The 14,414-nt window shown below is 46.3% G+C and overlaps 1 protein-coding gene across 4 annotated transcripts in view; it reads left to right on the top strand.

Annotated features, from left to right (window-relative positions):
* Window positions 1-1,499: 1,499 nt before the first annotated feature.
* Window positions 1,500-14,414, top strand: part of SIN3B (SIN3 transcription regulator family member B) — a 107,080-nt gene continuing 94,165 nt past the window's right edge. For 2 of the 4 annotated variants that reach the window (XM_089667601.1, XM_089667582.1), the window contains exon 1: window positions 1,500-1,617. The gene's annotated coding sequence lies outside the window, so the exon portion shown is untranslated. Of the gene's footprint in view, window positions 1,618-2,635; window positions 2,716-14,414 lie in introns of all 4 variants that reach the window. The other 2 variants (XM_089667596.1, XM_089667589.1) reach the window with 2 other exon arrangements.

The raw sequence follows: 14,414 nt of genomic DNA, 5'->3' as shown, positions 1-14,414 counted from the left end.
TGGTATTTTGCCGATCTCATTTGTGGCCACGTTTTTGGAAAATGAAGAAAACAAAAATGTATTTTTTTTCTTTTTCAAAACCCTCTGACAAAAATGATATCTGTAAAATACTCACTATGCCTCTTATCAAATTCCTTGGGGTGTCTACTTTCCAAAAAGGGGTCATTTGAAGGGGGGGGGGTTGTACTATCCTGGCATTTTAGGGCCTCCGAAACTGTGATAGGTAGTGAAATATGCCCTTTGAAAGCCTGGATGTGGTCATTGGATTTTGGGGGCCTGTATGTGGAAAGGCTGCCAAAAAGTCTCTCACATGTGGTATTCCCATACTTGGGAGAAGTGGAAGAATGTGTTGTGGGGTGTTATTACACATATACCAATGCAATGCGTGAGCAATATATCATTTAAGTGACAACTTTGTGTTAAAAAAAAAATCATTTTCAAACATTTTAAAATGTTCCATGGACTCAACATGCCTCTCTGCAATATCACTGGGGTGTCTACTTTGCAAAAAGGGGTCATTTTGGGGGGTTTGTACTGCCCTGACATTTTAGCACCTCAAGAAATGTGATAGGCAGTCAGAAAGTAAAAGCTACATAAATTCTAATATATATACCATAGTTTGTGGACGCTATAACTTTCACATAAACCAATTAATATACATGTATTGAGATTTTTTTTACCAAAGACATGTAGAACACATTTTGGCCTAAATTTATGACTTTGATGGATATTTTTTTATAACCAAAAGTGAAAAATATATTTTTCCCCAAAATTTTCATTTTTTTTGTTTATAGTTCAAAAAGTAAAAACCGCAGAAGTGATCAAATACCAGCAATAGAAAGCTCTATTTGTTTAAAAAAAAAAAAGGACATTTCATTTGGGTACAGAATTGCACGCGCACGCCATCACCAGTTGAAATAGCGCAGTGCTGAACAGCAAAACAATGGCCTGGTCAGGAAAGGGGGTAAATCTTCCGGAGGGCAAGTAAAGTTTTTGTTCCTAGAGTTCAGCTTTAGGGCTGCCACAACTTCTAGTAGTGTGGAATGAATTCTATTCCTGTCCCTGGGCTAACTACACTCAGGGGCGGACCGACAACTCATGGGGCCCCTGGGCAATAGGGGATCATGGGGCCCCTGTGTCCTTGCCCAAACTCAAAAAAGCCTATGAAAAAGGTACCAGGGGCATCTCATGGGGCCCCCTACTGACCCCGGGCACTTGGGCAGTGCAAGAGTTTCCAAATGGTCAGTGCGCCCCTAACTACACTCCATGTTGACAATACATTTCCAGGTCTGCATTTTCCGACAATTGTTCCATAGACGTTCATTGAACGCCTAGCCTTCTCTGCTGTGTTGTTCGTAGCGTACAGGCTCTCCTTCACCCCTCTCCATTGTAGTCTATGAGGCGCACTATACAGGAGAACATTCTCCTCAGCAGCCCCGAACACAGCAGTCCGCTGTCTCCCTGATTCTGCACGCGCCATGGATTTGTGTGCGCCATGACGTCACGCGGCGTGCGCTGACGGCGGCGGATTTCCCGTCGTACCTTGTTGTGTCAATTTGGGAAGACTACGGTCGCTCTTTGGTGTCACCGGGGAGAACGGAGATGACAGCGGCTCCGGTAATGAGGGCGGCGGGGGGAGGCCGGGGGAACACAATGCTGGGGATGGAAATGAGATCCAGGCACAAAAGGTGGAGAAGAGCGGAGATTGGGAGGTGCAGGGAGAGTGAGGTGATATGACAATGGAGTACAAAGATGTGTACACTGTCTGGGCGATCAGTGCCTGCGACAGGGAGCTGAGAGGAGGGCTGTAGGGGAAAGTGAAGGAACAATCGGTGTACACGGGGAAGGAGGGATAGGACCTGCAGGGACACAGAATGGAGACACACAGCTGGCCTAGTCATGGAGCAGGAAACTTCTCTATTCTCTGTCTGGTCGGATGGTAGACACTGGGCGATCTGTGCCAGGAATGCTGCTGTACTGTGGGGGGACCAGTGCAGACCACTTCTATAGATCTGTATAGAACAAGGTTATGGAGCACACAGGATCTGGTGCAGCTGTGCATGGCAACCAATCAGCTTCCAGGTTTTATTGTCAAGGCTTTATTGAATGTCTTAAAGTTAGAAGCTGATTGGCTACCATGCACAGCTGCACCAGATTTTGAGTGCTCCAGCTTTAGTAAATCTCCCTCTGTGTGTACTGTATCTGATGACATGAGCACTTAGTAGACTAAGGCTGGCCACACACAATACAGTCTGATTGTACATTCTGCTTCTAGGTCCACCACATGTTACAATCTGACTATATGATTTCTATACACGCAGTCTTAGATTTGTCCAAAACTATGTAATGTGAGAACCTACCTGCACTATCCAGTCAGGCAGGTCATTCCACTACGCACTTGGTGATCTATCTGAAGGATGTTGTACAATAACGTGTGTGGTATGCTTTAGAACGGCTCTATGTTATGTAGTACAAGGGCCTGTCTGATTTGTTACTAATTGAATTGGTTGCTTAAAGCAGCACTCTAGAAAAAAAAAAGTTTTCCCTTGCAGTAGGGTCATGCAAGGGTATTTGCTCTTATTTTGTGTACGGGAGAGATAAAGGGAGATAAACTTACCTGATCCTCTCCACACAGGTTTGGTCCCTGCAGCTCCTGCACCCCCGCATTCTAGACGTCTTGAACGGTGGACTACTCCTGACGTCATGAAGCCCAGAGTAAGCTCCATAGACCTGTTCTGGATGTGAGGACATTAGGAACAGTCCGCCGTTGGATTGTGGGGGAGTGCTGTTTGCTGGTGGAGCAGAAGATCAGGAGTAAAAGACTTTCTTCTGTCCCCTGGAAAAAATGAGCACTAAGGGCCAGTTCACACCACCAGTAGTCCAGTGCATTTTTTTTCTCATGGAAAGTAGGTTTACATGGTCAGATCCAGGGTGTTCCAGAGAAAGTAAAGTAGAACATGCTTCATTTTTTCCTGTACTGGAACGCATCAAAAAATCACCAGACCCCAGTACAGGGGAGAAAGAAGCATCTGGAATGCATTACAAACGCTCATGCAAAGAAACGCATCCATAGTGTGCTTTTGTGTAGTGAATTGGCCCTCGACACAGCCCAACTGCAAAGGAAAACTCTTATTTTGCTCTATTAAAAGATAAGTTCACCTTTGTAAAAAATAATAAATGCACATCTTTTTGTATTTATAATTTTTTTTTATTACTATGAGTCTGTAAAACATTGCACCCACAATCAGCAGATTGCGGTGCAATGCAAGGATCCTGCAGGCTCAGCATACTTGTCTGCTTGTAACTTGTACAGGTAGGCAGTTACTGAATGACAGGAAGCATCAATGAACTAACTAGAGTGCTCTACAGTGCCCTGCTAGTTTATTGAGAATTACAAGCTGACAGCTGCAAAGAGAACACTGTGAATGAATGATGTGGCCGGGTGGGCGGAGCCCCACACGGAAACATTTTTTAAAAACTGTGACAGCGGTGCAGGGAGAGGATCCCTGGCTTGCTGCCACAACAGTGGATTGGGAGGGTGCAGGGGCTGCTGCAACAGTTACATGTTACACCCTGAATTGTTACATGTTATCAAAGATGAACTTGTCCTTAAAAAAAAAAAAAATCTGTCCCACATATCCAGGGTCCAGCATTGGCTCTGCTGTTTGGCTATGACAGAGTGTGTCCCACACCACCATCTTGCTCCTCCCCTCCTAGCTTCTTCTGGGCTGCCTGGCCCTCATGACAAGTGTAGCTCCGTCTCCCAGCAGCTTTGTGAATGGGCTCCTGCAGCCTTCTGGGATATGTGACGGGTCTCTCAAGGGGAGCAGGGCTAATTCTGGCAGGGGTCTCCCAAGCAGGGAGGGCCAATGTGAAAAAGCAAAGAAATCTTAAAGAGCCCTCCCCACAAAAAAATAGGAACAGTGGCTAGTATTGTTGTGGGGGGTGGAGTCAAAGGCATGGGTGTAAAATCAATAGGAGGTGTGAAGTACTGCTTAAATGATAATATTGAATTATCTACTTTCCTATAATTGGATTTTCAGCCCAGCCCAATTAAAATAATTTAATTAAATTGATTGGCTTTGCTTGAAATTGATCAATAAATCAGTAATGCAGTATGTTTCTTTTCAGGAATTCATAGATCTGATTTTGTTAAGAATCATTCAATTGGATTATGGGTATAGCCACCATTAGATCTGCCAAAACTATGTAATATGATGAGACACCTAAACAATTTATTCTATTTCTATCAAATCAGGTAGGCCCTTGTACTATATAGTTGATGGCAGACATAAAGGAGTTTGTACAATCAAGTTGTATAGTATATGGCCACCTTAACCCATTCAAGATGCACTGCATAATCAGATCTTGTAGTTGCTGTAAAAAAAATTTAGGAACCTGGTGCCTGCTGGGCCATTAGTGCCCAACTTCCAAATTGTAAACACTGATCACTCTCTTTTTCCCTTTTGGTAAACAGATGGAAATGGCTGCATTACTGTAATAATAGCTTGCTTAATTCAGGAGATATCGTATACATTACATCTGTGACGTCATCTACCGGAACTCATTGTATCTGAGTATCCTGGTGCAGGTGGCAGGATAAAGCGATGAGATGCACTACACTTCTCCATTGTCAAATCACATCACGCTACATTTCCCATGAGTCCATGGGATTCTAATGGGATGTTTGTATGTGGGTGTCTCGAATAAGGAGAGTTGATATTTTTTAGTCTCCCAGAGCAGGAAACTGTCACTTTCAATGAACGAAACTCAGATTGTGCTAGGCGGATGTGTTTGCAAAGACGACTGATGGGTCATTTATGTGAGACGCATTACACAGTTGACATGTGATTTTTGCCTGGAGTTGGGCTTTAATGGAAAGCTGTAGAAAAAAAGGAAGGTGCTGTTGCTGACCTAATACATATGCCTGGCTATCAAGCTGTTTGAGTGGCTTAGTCACTTTTTGAATCATTGGTCTAGGACATGTATGCACATCTGGACTTGTAACTTATCACATGCGGTATATTTGATCAAGGTCAGTGACTCAGATTGCAATCATGTGATCAGTAAGGCAACCAGATGTCATAAATGGCAGCCCTGATGTTCCATGCAGCACGTTTCCTTTAAAGAGACCCTGAATTAGAAGTCTTTTTATGCTTACCTGATCTGCTGCCTGTGCCACCATTTGTTATAATAGATAGGAAAAGAACATATAAATATTGATCCGATCTCCTATTGATTATTTTGTTTTTGTATTTTGAACTTCTCTATTCATTGTGCTCCTAGAGATCAAGCTTATATTTTATCTGAAGTGGTGAAACCTTTCTGGTTGCTATTTCCTTGCTCCATGATCATAATTAAGAAGGAGGCCATACAGTAAGCCTGGGTTCACATACAGGTGAAACTCAAAAAATTAGAATATCGTGCAAAAGTTCATTTATTTCAGTAATGCAACTTAAAAGGTGAAACTAATATATGAGAGAGACTCATTACATGCAAAGCAAGATAGTTCAAGCCGTGATTTGTCATAATTGTGATGATTATGGCTTACAGCTCATGAAAACCCCAAATCCACAATCTCAGAAAATTAGAATATTACATGCAATCAATAAAACAAGGATTGTACATAGAACAATATAGGACCTCTGAAAAGTATAAGCATGCATATGTACTCAGTAGTTGGTTTGGACCCCTTTTGCAGCAATTACTGCCTCAATGCAGCATGGCATGGAAGTTATCAGCCTGTGGCACTGCTGAGGTGTTATGGAAGACCAGGATGCTTCAATAGCGGCCTTCAGCTCTTCTGCATTGTTCGGTCTCATGTCTCTCATCTTTCTCTTGGCAATGCTCCATAGATTCTCTATGGGGTTCAGGTCAGGCGAGTTTGCTGGCCAATCAAGCACAGTAATCCCACGGTCATTGAACCAGGTTTTGGAGTTTTTGGCAGTGTGGGCAGCATCCCATTTACATTTTGTATGGCTCTAATCGCACCTCACCCGCACCAAAAACGTGCAGGACCCTTTTTTTGGTCCACACTAAAATCGGATCGCATGGGTATTCACACCTATGTGATCCGATTCTGCACATCGCACTGCATTTTGCAGACCGCTTTTGGAGTGTTGTTAACTTAACATACACACCTGCAGCGGCTCGCATGATCAGGGTGCGATTCTGATGTGGTGCGGAATTCGCACTGAAAACACTGCAAATTCCGCACCGCATCAGTGTGAACCAGGGCTCAGGCCTATTTCACATGGACTTCAACTTGTATAAGAGCAGTGTGAACAGCAAGCTTTAACAAAGCATTTGCAGAGCTTTCAGCAAGCTTTGTTGACGCTTTTAAAGTACCATTCACCTCCAGTTTGTAAATGTTAAACACATCCTAATGAGAGTGTTGATTGCCATTTTATTGAGCAAGCTACTAGCAGGCTTCAGCAGGCTTTCAAAATGTTTCAAGAAGTGCTGAAGCCCTGTACATCCTTGAGTTGCAGTGGTTATTCTGGGATGATGCTTGCAGCTGCAGGCATCATCCCGGTATTGTTTTTTCAGCTGGCAGTCGGCTTCCTAGTGGCTAATTGTGACATAAAAAATTGAAACACCCACCATGTTATTCTCTAGGGCCTCTGCTTAAAACAAGGCTTGACAAATCCCAGGTGCCAGGTCGCCATGGGTACTAGAAATTGCATCCTGTTGCCTGGGCTTTTGTCAGCCCATTCACTGTTCCTTCCCAGTTGTAGAAAAAGATCCTTGACACAGTCCTGATTCTCTCACACTAATCGTGTTCCCTGGTGACCCCCTAGGGCAGTGATGGCGAACCCGTGGCACGCGTGCCACAGCTGGCACGCCGAGCCTTATCTGTGGGCACGCCAGGAGAATACCGTATTTTTCGCTCCATAAGACGCACTTTTTTTCCCCCAAAAAAGGGGGGAAAATGTCAGTGCGTCTTATGGAGCGAATATAGAGCGGCCGGTCCGGTATTTCCACCGCTGCCGTGTCAGAATACCGGGCCGGCCGCTCAGCTCTGCAGTGGGACCGTACCTGTCCCTCTATTCAGCGGCGCGCTGTCTTCCCGGCTTCTGTAGTGTGCGTGACAGCCGGGTCCCAAGTGCGCATGCGCAAGAAGCAGTGCTCTTTGTGAATGGTAAGGCGGTACCTGGGACACATGACAGATCCCAGAAGCCGCCGGACCAATCACAAAACGCAGCGCTTCTCGCGCATGCGCACTGGGCATCCGGCTGTCCGACGAGCGCCCACACTACAGAAGCCGGGAAGAGGGAAGACAGCGCGCGGCTGGATCGAGGAACAGGTAAGATAAAAAAAAAAACTCTGCGGAAGTAAGAGCGGGTACCTGTCAAATTCAGGTACCCGCTCCCCCTCCCTCCCCAAAGGTCAGCAGTCATCTGTACTGTCCGCAGTCTCTGGTCATCCCTGTGCTTTCCGCAGTCTCTGGTCATCCCTGTGCTTTCCGCAGTCTCTGGTCATCCCTGTGCTTTCCGCAGGCTCTGGTCATCCCTGTACTGTGTCCGCAGTCTCTGGTCATCCCTGTACTGTGTCCGCAGTCTCTGGTCATCCTTGTACTGTGTCCGCAGTCTCTGGTCATCTCCTGTACTATGTCCGCAGTCTCTGGTCATCTCCTGTACTATGTCCGCAGTCTCTGGTCATCCCCTGTACTGTCCGCAGTCTCTGGTCATCCCCTGTACTGTCCGCAGTCTCTGGTCATCCCCTGTACTGTCCGCAGTCTCTGGTCATCCCCTGTACTGTCCGCAGTCTCTGGTCATCCCCTGTACTGTCCGCAGTCTCTGGTCATCCCCTGTACTGTCCGCAGTCTCTGGTCATCCCCTGTACTGTCCGCAGTCTCTGGTCATCCCCTGTACTGTCCGCAGTCTCTGGTCATCCCCTGTACTGTCCGCAGTCTCTGGGCATCCCCTGTACTGTCCGCAGTCTCTGGTCATCCCCTGTACTGTCCGCAGTCTCTGGTCATCCCCTGTACTGTCCGCAGTCTCTGGTCATCCCCTGTACTGTCCGCAGTCTCTGGTCATCCCCTGTACTGTCCGCAGTCTCTGGTCATCCCCTGTACTGTCCGCAGTCTCTGGTCATCCCCTGTACTGTCCGCAGTCTCTGGTCATCCCCTGTACTGTCCGCAGTCTCTGGTCATCCCCTGTACTGTCCGCAGTCTCTGGTCATCCCCTGTACTGTCCGCAGTCTCTGGTCATCCCCTGTACTGTCCGCAGTCTCTGGTCATCCCCTGTACTGTCCGCAGTCTCTGGTCATCCCCTGTACTGTCCGCAGTCTCTGGTCATCCCCTGTACTGTCCGCAGTCTCTGGTCATCCCCTGTACTGTCCGCAGTCTCTGGTCATCCCCTGTACTGTCCGCAGTCTCTGGTCATCCCCTGTACTGTCCGCAGTCTCTGGTCATCCCCTGTACTGTCCGCAGTCTCTGGTCATCCCCTGTACTGTCCGCAGTCTCTGGTCATCCCCTGTACTGTCCGCAGTCTCTGGTCATCCCCTGTACTGTCCGCAGTCTCTGGTCATCCCCTGTACTGTCCGCAGTCTCTGGTCATCCCCTGTACTGTCCGCAGTCTCTGGTCATCCCCTGTACTGTCCGCAGTCTCTGGTCATCCCCTGTACTGTCCGCAGTCTCTGGTCATCCCCTGTACTGTCCGCAGTCTCTGGTCATCCCCTGTACTGTCCGCAGTCTCTGGTCATCCCCTGTACTGTCCGCAGTCTCTGGTCATCCCCTGTACTGTCCGCAGTCTCTGGTCATCCCCTGTACTGTCCGCAGTCTCTGGTCATCCCCTGTACTGTCCGCAGTCTCTGGTCATCCCCTGTACTGTCCGCAGTCTCTGGTCATCCCCTGTACTGTCCGCAGTCTCTGGTCATCCCCTGTACTGTCCGCAGTCTCTGGTCATCCCCTGTACTGTCCGCAGTCTCTGGTCATCCCCTGTACTGTCCGCAGTCTCTGGTCATCCCCTGTACTGTCCGCAGTCTCTGGTCATCCCCTGTACTGTCCGCAGTCTCTGGTCATCCCCTGTACTGTCCGCAGTCTCTGGTCATCCCCTGTACTGTCCGCAGTCTCTGGTCATCCCCTGTACTGTCCGCAGTCTCTGGTCATCCCCTGTACTGTCCGCAGTCTCTGGTCATCCCCTGTACTGTCCGCAGTCTCTGGTCATCCCTGTACTGTGTCCGCAGTCTCTGGTCATCCCTGTACTGTGTCCGCAGTCTCTGGTCATCCCTGTACTGTGTCCGCAGTCTCTGGTCATCCCTGTACTGTGTCCGCAGTCTCTGGTCATCCCTGTACTGTGTCCGCAGTCTTTGGTCATCCCTGTACTGTGTCCGCAGTCTCTGGTCATCCCTGTACTGTGTCCGCAGTCTCTGGTCATCCCTGTACTGTGTCCGCAGTCTCTGGTCATCCCTGTACTGTGTCCGCAGTCTCTGGTCATCCCTGTACTGTGTCCGCAGTCTCTGGTCATCCCTGTACTGTGTCCGCAGTCTCTGGTCATCCCTGTACTGTGTCCGCAGTCTCTGGTCATCCCTGTACTGTGTCCGCAGTCTCTGGTCATCCCTGTACTGTGTCCGCAGTCTCTGGTCATCCCTGTACTGTGTCCGCAGTCTCTGGTCATCCCTGTACTGTGTCCGCAGTCTCTGGTCATCCCTGTACTGTGTCCGCAGTCTCTGGTCATCCCTGTACTGTGTCCGCAGTCTCTGGTCATCCCTGTACTGTGTCCGCAGTCTCTGGTCATCCCTGTACTGTGTCCGCAGTCTCTGGTCATCCCTGTACTGTGTCTGCAGTCTCTGGTCATCCCTGTACTGTGTCCGCAGTCTCTGGTCATCCCTGTACTGTCCGCAGTCTCTGGTCATCCCTGTACTGTTAATTAGTTTGCACTACTGTACGAGTTGTTTTTTCTAAACCAAAAGCTCGATATTCAGGTTTCATTGCAGTGTTGGCACTTTGAAAGAAATAAGTTGGTTTTGGGTTGCAGTTTGGGCACTCGGGCTCAAAAAGGTTCGCCATCACTGCCCTAGGGAGTGCGCCCTGTCGCCAGCAGGTGGCGAGCTGTCTGAGGACAGCTCCCATGTGACAGTCTGCATACGTTATTCAGGGTGGTGAGGAGCCATGTCCTAGGTGCAGGCAGATGAACTCTATGGTGCTACCTGTGTCCGTGCTGGACATGCCGAGCTGGCACTCCTTTGAAAGTTTACAGTGTGCTGTGAGATGGAGGAGGGGAGACGAGTCCTCCCAGCCAAGTCTGATCTATTTTGGCTTCATGTGTGTTATCTGCTGAAACGCCAGACTTCGCGCTGTGAGCCGGTCTGGCCTAGGAGGACACCTGTATGGAGAAGTCATTGCGGGACAAGGCAGGTGGATATGTTTTAGAAGAGTCCTTCTAAGTCCTCTGATAGAACCCTGTGTACCATCAACAATTACCTCTCTTTATTTACAGCTGGGTTCCACTATTTCATGGTGAGTCACCATGGTGAGTCACCATGGTGGACACACATGTAGACAGAAATTGGCTGCAAAGAGGCAACAGAAGATCAGCAGCAATGGGATAATTCTTTCATCCTTTTTAGTGTTTTATTTAAAGTGTCAGTAAGGCTTCGTTTAGAAGTGAAGTTGGGGGCGGTAAAATGTGCGGTAGAGCTGTGTTTTTGGCCATACTGCAATAGGCAGCAGATGAGGGTGATTTACATGCCACAGTTGCAATGAAATTGGCATAATAGTGAGTTTCTCCCTATACCAGGTTTTTATTGTCATTCTTTCCAGCCAGCCTACAACCCTGAGGTAACAGCATTACATTGGGGTTATTTGCTGGCCGCTCTGCTGTAAGTAAATTAGGGTTGGGGGGGGGGGGTTTAGGGGGTGATAATTACTTGCCATTCCCTGGGCACTGACAACCCACACTACGCTAAAAGAAACTGCTTCCAACTGCTTTTTTTAACTGGCTCATAGATTCAAAGCAAATTTGTCAAGCCCTGGCTTAAAAAGATATAATGTTTGGGGGTTCTAAGTAGTTTCCTAGCAAAAAAAAAAAAGATTTTTACATGTAGGAGAGAAGTGTCAGAATAGTCTTGGGAGGTAAGTGGTTAAGGTGTTAGTTAACACTTCCATTAGGATAGGTGTTCAACATTTAGAAACTGGAGCTGTAGGGTACTTTTATAAGATTTAACAAAGTTTTCTGAAAGCTGAGTAAATGCTTTGTCAAAGCTTGCTGTTCACACTGGTCTTATACAAGTTGAAGCTCGTGTGAAACAGGCCTAAGGTTCTTTAGTTCAAGGAATCCTTTTTACCTACCGATTTGATGTGGAAATGTAGCAGTGACAGTACAGGTGAAACTCGAAAAATTAGAATATCGTGCAAAAGTTCATTTATTTCAGTAATGCAACTTAAAAGGTGAAACTAATATATGAGATAGACTCATTACATGCAAAGCAAGATAGTTCAAGCCGTGATTGGTCATAATTGTGATGATTATGGCTTACAGCTCATGAAAACCCCAAATCCACAATCTCAGAAAATTAGAATATTACATGCAATCAATAAAACAAGGATTGTACATAGAACAATATCGGACCTCTGAAAAGTATAAGCACGCATATGTACTCAGTACTTGGTTTGGGCCCCTTTTGCAGCAATTACTGCCTCAATGCGGCGTGACATGGAAGCTATCAGCCTGTGGCACTGCTGAGGTGTTATGGAAGACCAGTATGCTTCAATAGTGGCCTTCAGCTCTTCTGCATTGTTCAGTCTCATGTCTCTCATCTTTCTCTTGGCAATGCCCCATAGATTCTCTATGGGGTTCAGGTCAGGCGAGTTTGCTGGCCGATCAAGCACAGCAATCCCAGTCATTGAACCAGGTTTTGGTGCTTTTGGCAGTGTGGGCAGGTGCCAAGTCCTGCTGGAAAATGAAGTCAGCATCCCCATAAAGCTCGTCTGCAGAAGGAAGCATGAAGTGCTCCAAAATCTCCTGGTGGACGGCTGCGTTGACCCTGGACTGAAGCACAGTGGACCAACCCAGCAGATGACATGGCTCCCCAAATCAACAGACTGTGGAAACTTCACACTGGACTTCAAGCATCTTGCAGTGTGTGCCTCTCCATTCTTCCTCCATACTCTGGGTCCTTGGTTTCCAAATGAGATGCAAAAGTTGCTCTCATCAGAAAAGAGGACTTTGGACCACTGAGCAACAGACCAGGTCTGTTTTTCTTTAGCCCAGGTAAGACGCTTCTGACATTGTTTGTTGTTCAGGAGCGGCTTGACAAGAGGAATACGACATTTGAAGCCCATGTCCAGGATCCGTCTGTGTGTGGCGGCTCTTGATGCACTGACTCCAGCCTCAGTCCACTCCTTGTGAAAGTCCCCAACACTTTTGAATGTCCTTTTCCTGACAATTCTCTCCAGGCTGCGGTCATCCCTGCTGCTTGTGCACCTTTTTCTTCCACACTTTTCTCTTCCACATAACTTTCTATTAATGTGCTTTGATACAGCACTTTGGGAACATCCAACTTCTTTTGCAATTACCTTTCGAGGCTTTCCCTCCTTATGGAGGGTGTCAATGATGGTTTTCTGGTCAACTGTCAGGTCAGCAGTCTTTCCCATGATTGTGATTCCTACTGAACCAGACTGACAGACCATTTAAAGGCTCAGGAACCCTTTGCAGGTGTTATGGCTTAATTAGCTGATTAGAGTGGGACACTTTGAGCCTAGAATATTGCACCGTTTCACAATATTCTAATTTTCTGAGATTGTGGATTTGGGGTTTTCATGAGCTGTAAGCCATAATCATCACAATTATGACAAATCACGGCTTGAACTATCTTGCTTTGCATGTAATGAGTCTGTCTCATATATTAGTTTCACCTTTTAAGTTGCAGTACTGAAATAAGTGAACTTTTGCACAATATTCTAATTTTTCGAGTTTCACCTGTATGTGAGGTAGTGACCATGTAATTGGTATAAAGTAAAAGTGTTGTTAAAGACTCTGTTGTGGGGAAAGTTACTAAGATACTATTTATACATACTACCCCTTTCACACCAGTGGTCTGATCAGATCTGCCTCTCAGTCTTTAGTCTATGGACAGGCATATGTAAAAGGACTTGCATCCGTTAACATCAAATTATCTCCAAGGCTGTCTATGTCGGGAAAAAAAAATTAAAGCGGTCTGTGCCCTTTTCCATTTATTCGGACCTAAATGTGAGGTAAATGGATGTATGTCCATTTGGATCCACCTGCTCATGGAACTAACATGGGTCCTTTTATAATATGCAGGAGAAAAAACTGAATAGACATGGATGTCACAAAAGTGACATCCATTATATTCAGCAGGGGACCTGTTCAGAACAGACACATAAAAACCTGACAGAGGTTCTGGCCCACACTAGACAAGAAAAAGTTGGCTGGAATTCCACCATAAAGCCATATGGACAGAACCATATACCTTTTATATCTTATACAACTTCTAGCATGACGCTAGTAGCTGAGGGAGGAGTATAAGCACATTAAACTTAACGTGGAACTTTAGTCAGAAAATGAATTCCTGATAGATCACTTCCGACTGGCCCCTTTTGCAGGTATAGCTATATAAAACATTAAAAATAAGTGCCAATACTGTTTAAAGTCCAGTAATACACTGCCTCATTCTGCTGTGCACATGTTCAGTTGCTCTCTGTTTTTCAGCACTGTGCCAGATTTGTAGAGGCCAATCTGCTGACAGCCTAAAGATTTACTGCTGCTCAGAGCCTCCAGACTTCAGCAAAATGGTAGCCTCCAGCAAGAAGAAACAGGAGCAATGTTGAAGGCAATTTACAGCACACACTAATTTTGGTAGCATAATTATTAATGTGGAATGTATCTTTCTTTCTAAAAAAAACCTTTCATTTTTATCAGGTTGTTATGGGTAAAGTTCTGCTTTAAAGTGGTACTAAAGATGAAATTAAAAATTGGCATATATGATAGTCTGTTAATAGCAATAGCACAGCATTCTATTTTTCTTCACCCCCTGTATGGTTTTTTTTTTTCTGGTCATCCTGCTGTTATTTTTCAACTTACCTTAGTAGACTAAGCTCTGCAGCAAAAGGTTAGAGGGTTGAGACAAATCATTTAAAGAATATGTAAACTCAACATTTCATATTCCTGGCATGTGCCTGGTGTGCCATGTACTTTTATGAAAAAGTATCCTGTTTTCTTTGTATTGCTTCCTTTGTGCGAAATCCCTGCTGATCCTGCCAGTCACTTTCCTATTAAAAACTGGGCCTGAGAGCACAGCATGGTCAGTTTTCTGGCTGTGCTGAGGGCCAGTCCAATGATACGACTTATGCTGATATGCCCCTTCTGCACAGCCATTTACTGGGAAGTTCAGTGTGATGCTGTTTCTCCTTCCCCTAGTTCCTTATGCAGCTGAGAATAGAGGGCATG

The sequence above is a fragment of the Staurois parvus genome, unplaced genomic scaffold, assembly GCF_062004578.1.
Source record: "Staurois parvus isolate SC_StPar_1 unplaced genomic scaffold, SC_StPar_1.0 ptg000053l, whole genome shotgun sequence".
In the NCBI taxonomy this organism is placed as follows: domain Eukaryota; kingdom Metazoa; phylum Chordata; class Amphibia; order Anura; family Ranidae; genus Staurois; species Staurois parvus.
This window is presented reverse-complemented; position numbering and strand designations above follow the sequence as displayed.